This window comes from Diadema antillarum, unplaced genomic scaffold (genome assembly GCF_040938485.1).
Source record: "Diadema antillarum isolate AM-2024a unplaced genomic scaffold, OU_Dant_1.0 seq00001265_RagTag, whole genome shotgun sequence".
Lineage (NCBI taxonomy): Eukaryota > Metazoa > Echinodermata > Echinoidea > Diadematoida > Diadematidae > Diadema > Diadema antillarum.
The window spans coordinates 232,826-239,225 of record NW_027272047.1 but is presented as its reverse complement, the minus strand read 5'-3'; positions in this window follow the sequence as shown (position 1 = coordinate 239,225).

Here is a 6,400-nt window from a genome sequence, read left to right as displayed (position 1 = left end):
TACGTAAAGATATTATTTTTGATGACACTCAATTAGAACGAGTATCTCATATGAAATTCCTTGGGATTACAGTAGACGATAAACTTTCATGAAGGCCACATTATTATTAACACTAGTTCAAAAATTTCACGTAATATTGGTATCATTGATAGACTCGAGTTTCATATTCCATTGTCTTCTTTGCTGACGTTGTATTTCTCTCTAATTTTACCTTAATCTAATTACGGACTTTTAGCATGAGGTAGCGCCCATCAAACTTTATTATATAGACTACTGTTATTACAAAAAAGGGCACTTCGTGTTATTTGTGGCGTCCCGCCACGTTCCCATACTGATCCATTATTCACTAAAAATAAGATTTTAAAAATTAAAGATTTGTATTTTTTTTCAACTTGGACAGTTTGTGTTTAATTTTGAAGCAAATGCACTTCCCTGCATATTCAATTCAATGTTTACACGGAATCAGTTTTTCCATAATTATCCCACCAGGCAATCTAATGAGTTTCATTTACCCCTTCTGAGAACATTATTGGCTCAGATATACACAGGCCCTAGATTCTGGAATTCATTAAGTTGCGAAATAATAAATTCTCCTTCTTTGTATGCTTTTAAGCGGAAGTTGAAATCCTTTCTGTTAAAATTCTCTCTGATTTTTCGTTTTTATTAACCAAGTCCCAACAACCACAGGGTTCATCATCCAACAATCAATCAATTAATTTCTGAATTCATTATAATGAAATAGCCATCATAATCTCTGCGCGGCTGTATGCAGCCACCGGCAGTGTTTGAAACTCCTCTTCAATTCCCTCTTCAATTCCATCTTTCGTTTCCTTGATCAGCGTGTAGGCATTCTCTTTCTTCCTTCCTTCCTTCCATTTTTCCATCTATTCTGTCGAGTCGTGTCATGTTACTGTGTGTCTCCTGTTTTGTTCCGTCTTGTCTTAAATTATACTTGCGCTAAGCATATGCAAATAAGTATTCCATTAGATTTTTCTTGAGAGGTTCACAATCTACAAGCTTGCTATTTAGTGGACCACTCAGTTCTTTTTTTTTCCAAACTGAAACATTACCTTGTATTATTTTGCAAGTATACATGCATATATATGTAACTTTATTATTGCATCATTTGATATCATTTGCATGTTGTATATATACGATTGTGATATAATTCCTAATCTATACTGTGTTATGTTCTATTGGAAAAAAGAGAAGAATGAACAATGAAATGAAATGAGATGAAATGAAATGAAATGAAATGAAATGAAACGTACAAATTGATACAAAATCTGATAATGATCATCAATGTCTGAAGATACGGAGATATTCGTAGACAAACGAAGAAAGTGACCAGCCTTTGCCCTCTACATAAATGTACTTCGTGTAATAATTATTACAACTGCGCAGTACAAACTGCAAAAAAAAAAATTCATGCAAGGTCCTCTCATTTATAATGATCATCGAAGTCTGCTTGGTAGGGATTGTGCAATACTGTAGTACCTTACATCCAACTTATCACGTTTTTGTGTTTGTGTCCTGTATGGAATGTCAGCATCAGGAAATATGACCCCGTTTACAGTGCGAGGCTACAGTGCGAGCCCACCTTCATTTCAGTGTAAACGCGCAAAAGGCCAAATGCGAGGCCAAAATTGGCCTCGCATTTGGCCACGCTCTGGAGATGGTCTCGGCCGCGACTCGGCCTTAAACTTAAACTGGGCCAAATGCGCGGCCAATTTTAGTCTGGCTTCCAAACCCTCTGCCCTTACTATTTCGCTGTTCAGGATATTAACCCCCTCAACGTCGAAAACTAGTATAGTTCAAGGTGGTTTTGTCCTGCAAATGATTTTTTCCTTCGGCAAAGGCCTTTGCCCGAACGGCGACGGACACGGAATTCAGTTGGCAAAGGGTCTGATAACCAGACAATACCAAATTGCATTTGTTTACAAGCAGAGCGCCACTTATACGACAAAATATTGAAAAGTTGAATCAAAGGCATGGCCGGGCCCGGCAGTGTAAACGGACAAAATTGCGGGGCCCGGCCTCGCAATTGAGGCTGGGCTCGGCCCAGCCCCGCACTGTAAACGGGGTCAATTGCGGGGCTCGGCCCCGCAATTTTGTCCGTTTACACTGCCGGGCTCAGCCGCGCTTTTGATTCAAACTTTTCAATATTTTGTCGTAGTGGCGCTCTGCTTGTAAACAAACGCAATTTGGCATTGTTTGGTTTTCAGACGCTTTGCCAAATGAATTCCGTGGCGACGAAGTCGCCGTTCGGGCAACGGCCTTTGCCGAAGGAAAAAAAATCCTTTGCAGGACAAAGCCACCTTAAACTATACTAGTTTTCGACGTTGAGGGGGTTAATATCCTGAACAGCGAAATAGTACCGGCAGAGGGTTTGGAAGCCAGACTAAAATTGGCCGCGCATTTGGCCCAGTTTAAGTTTAAGGCCGAGTCGCGGCCGAGACCATCTCCAGAGCGTGGCCAAATGCGAGGCCAATTTTGGCCTCGCATTTGGCCTTTTGCACGTTTACACTGAAATGAAGGTGGGCTCGCACTGTAGCCTCGCACTGTAAACGGGGTCATTTTTCCTGATGCTGACATTCCATACAGGACACAAACACAAAAACGTGATAAGTTCGGGCAACGGCCTTTGCCGAAGGAAAAAAAAATCCTTTGCAGGACAAAGCCACCTTAAACTATACTAGTTTTCGACGTTGAGGGGGTTAATATCCTGAATAGCGAAATATTACAGACAGATGGTTTGGAAGCCAGACTCAAATTGGCCGCGCATTTGGCCCAGTTTGCGCTTACACTGAGAAAAGGCCGGGCTCGGCCGCGGCCGAGACCACTGTGGGCTCGCACTGTAGCCTCGCACTGTAAACGGGGTCATTTTTCCTGATGCTGACATTCCATACAGGACACAAACACAAAAACGTGATAAGTTCGGGCAACGGCCTTTGCCGAAGGAAAAAAAAATCCTTTGCAGGACAAAGCCACCTTAAACTATACTAGTTTTCGACGTTGAGGGGGTTAATATCCTGAATAGCGAAATATTACAGACAGATGGTTTGGAAGCCAGACTCAAATTGGCCGCGCATTTGGCCCAGTTTGCGCTTACACTGAGAAAAGGCCGGGCTCGGCCGCGGCCGAGACCACCTCCAGAGCGTGGCCAAATGCGAGGCCAATTTTGGCCTCGCATTAGGCCTTTTACGCGTTTACACTGAAATGAAGGTGGGCTCGGCCGCGGCCGAGCCGCGGCCGAGCCTCGCACTGTAAACGGGGTCAGGAATACCTAATTGACATACATGAAAACTGTGGCTAATGAAGGGGCTAATGGAATTCTGGAATGATATAGATGATTTCGTTTCATACTACCAATACAATTTTGTCTTTTGAAGTTTCCTAAACGGTAATGAATTTGTTTCGCTTGTAAAATGTATGGATGGATACTTTTAACTTGGATGAACCCCCCCCCCCCCCGGGGGGGGGGGGGAGCGGCTGCTGCTTGTTGATGAAAAGGATATCTGTCTACATGAGCTTGAAGAATATAAATCAAAGCAACCTCTGATCTTACTTATCCATCTGGCGCTTCCGACACAGTGGACAAAATATTAATTTAGATGCATGCAATAAACATTGAACTGATTCTCAGTGGCGTGGATCTAGAGTGGCGGGTGTTAAGAGGGTACACTGCAAAAAGTCCGGTGTTAAGTATGAAACACCGAGCTGGTGTTAAATTTTCGGTGCTCATTTATGGTGTTAGATTAACACCTCCGGGTGTCATTTCATAATATAGAATTGCTTTTTTTTTTTGAATAGTTTCTAAGATAATAGTTTCCGCACTTCTTGTTGATTTTGAACTTCGACAAGACGATCAAGAATTTTCCGATAAATTGCTTGATTTTTTAAAAAAATGTGTAAAAAATTTACACCACAGTAACACCAGTTGGTGTGGTCTCCTATTGAACCTGGACGGGTGTTATACCATTGACATTAACACCAGCAATATCAACTCAACACCATGCGGTGACATTATTGAAATAATACCAGCGCAGTGTCAAAGATATCATCAGATACAGTGTCAAATTAACACCACGAAGTGCCAGGTGAACACTTTTCAACACCATCACAATACATTTACTACACCTGTGGGTGTGGTCCTCTATTGACACTTGATCGGTGTTAGCTTTAACACCCATGGTGTTAAATCTAACACCGATGTTTGTTACAGTGTATCCCCCCCCACTAGTGAAAATATGATTTGCATAGGGAAATAACATCACGAGTCAAGACCCGCACAGTAGGTTTCTACTCTGCCGCCGCTCAGCCCAATGTTGCCAGAGTTCCCAGGATTTAAATATGATTATTTATTTATGTATTTATGTATTTATGTATTTATGTATGTATGTATTTATTTATTTATTCATTTTTCGTCAGCGATTTGGCGAGAAAATTGCCATTGAGTACCCCCCCCCCCCCGTGAAAAGTTACATCCGCCCTACCCTTTTGTCAAGGCCCTCTCGCTGTATGGTGTAGAGAGCCCAGCCGAGTACGCTTGTCCGTTCGCTCGTCCGTTACAGCGAGAGGGCCTTGACAAAAGGCTACATCCGCCCTTGCTTGGGTACGCTTATCAGTAAAACACATTTCAGGCGGACGGAAGTCGTGCATGATCACAGGCACCCATACCAAAAAAGAATATCATCCGATAGCCATCGGATGATCATCCGATGGTTATCGGATGGCATTTGGGCAGTGATTTGGTAGCTCTCAGCAATCATCCGCTACCCGATGTCTTCCTGATAGTTTCTAACCCAGTTATCAGCAAGACATCGGCTAGCCGATGGCCAATTGATAACTATCAGGAGCACATCAGCAAACTTGGTTTTTGAAACAGCTTCTCACCTAACCATCGGGAAGACATCAGGTAGCTGATATCTTTCTGATCATTTCTAACCCAGTTATCAACAAGACATCGGCTAGCCGATGGCCAATTGATAACTATCAGGAGCACATCAGCAAACTTGGTTTTTGAAACAGCTTCTCATCTAACCATCGGGAAGACATCAGGTAGCTGATATCTTTCTGATCGTTTCTAACCCATTTATCAGCAAGACATCGGCTAGCCGATGGCCAATTGATAACTATCAGGAGCACATCAGCAAACTTGGTTTTTGAAACAGCTTCTCACCTAACCATCGGGAAGACATCAGGTAGCTGATGTCTTTCTGATCGTTTCTAACCCAGTTATCAGCAAGACATCGGCTAGCCGATGGCCAATTGATAACTATCAGGAGCACATCAGCAAACTTGGTTTTTGAAACAGCTTCTCACCTAACCATCGGGAAGACATCAGGTAGCTGATGTCTTTCTGATCGTTTCTAACCCAGTTATCAACAAGACATCGGCTAGCCGATGGCCAATTGATAACTATCAGGAGCACATCAGCAAACTTGGTTTTTGAAACAGCTTCTCACCTAACCATCGGGAAGACATCAGGTAGCTGATATCTTTCTGATCGTTTCTAACCCAGTTATCAGCAAGACATCGGCTAGCCGATGGCCAATTGATAACTATCAGGAGCACATCAGCAAACTCGGTTTTTGAAACAGCTTCTCATCTAACCATCGGGAAGACATCAGGTAGCTGATGTCTTTCTGATCGTTTCTAACCCAGTTATCAACAAGACATCGGCTAGCCGATGGCCAATTGATAACTATCAGGAGCACATCAGCAAACTTGGTTTTTGAAACAGCTTCTCACCTAACCATCGGGAAGACATCAGGTAGCTGATGTCTTCAATTACTGATGGAAAAGCATCAACCATCAAGATGACATTGGCAAATAAAAACAGTTATCAGGAAGCCATCAGAAAACTTGTAGTTTCAAAAATCTGATGATATGTATATCACCAGGAAGACATCAGCAAACATAGTCTCTGAAACCAGGAGTTCATATACAGTATATGTTTGTGTGTCATTAAGAAAATTTATGAGCCAGGCCAAGAAACTGATGGAGAGACTGTATGGGGTGATGATGACCTTGTGGTCAGACCAATGAGGTGCCCATGCACAACTCCAATAGGGTCTATGTCTCTCCTCCATCATTCTTATCGGCAGGTAAGCAAGTTTCTCATTTTATCCCATATTTTAATGTCACTCAGTAACAGAATGTCCTAACTTTGTGTGAAAACTGAAGAGCCTGCAATTATGGTGGATCAAGTGTAGCTGCAATGTTCAGTATGAGCCTTATAGTATCCAGTGTCAGCTAGAAGATGATGAATCAACATGATTACCCGGTACCATCTGAATGGTGAGTGATTGTGAACCCACGATATGTTAATGGTAGTCTCTAAAAGGACCAAGCAATGTTACATGGTATCAGGAGTGGAGCCTAAACGTTTTTGCGT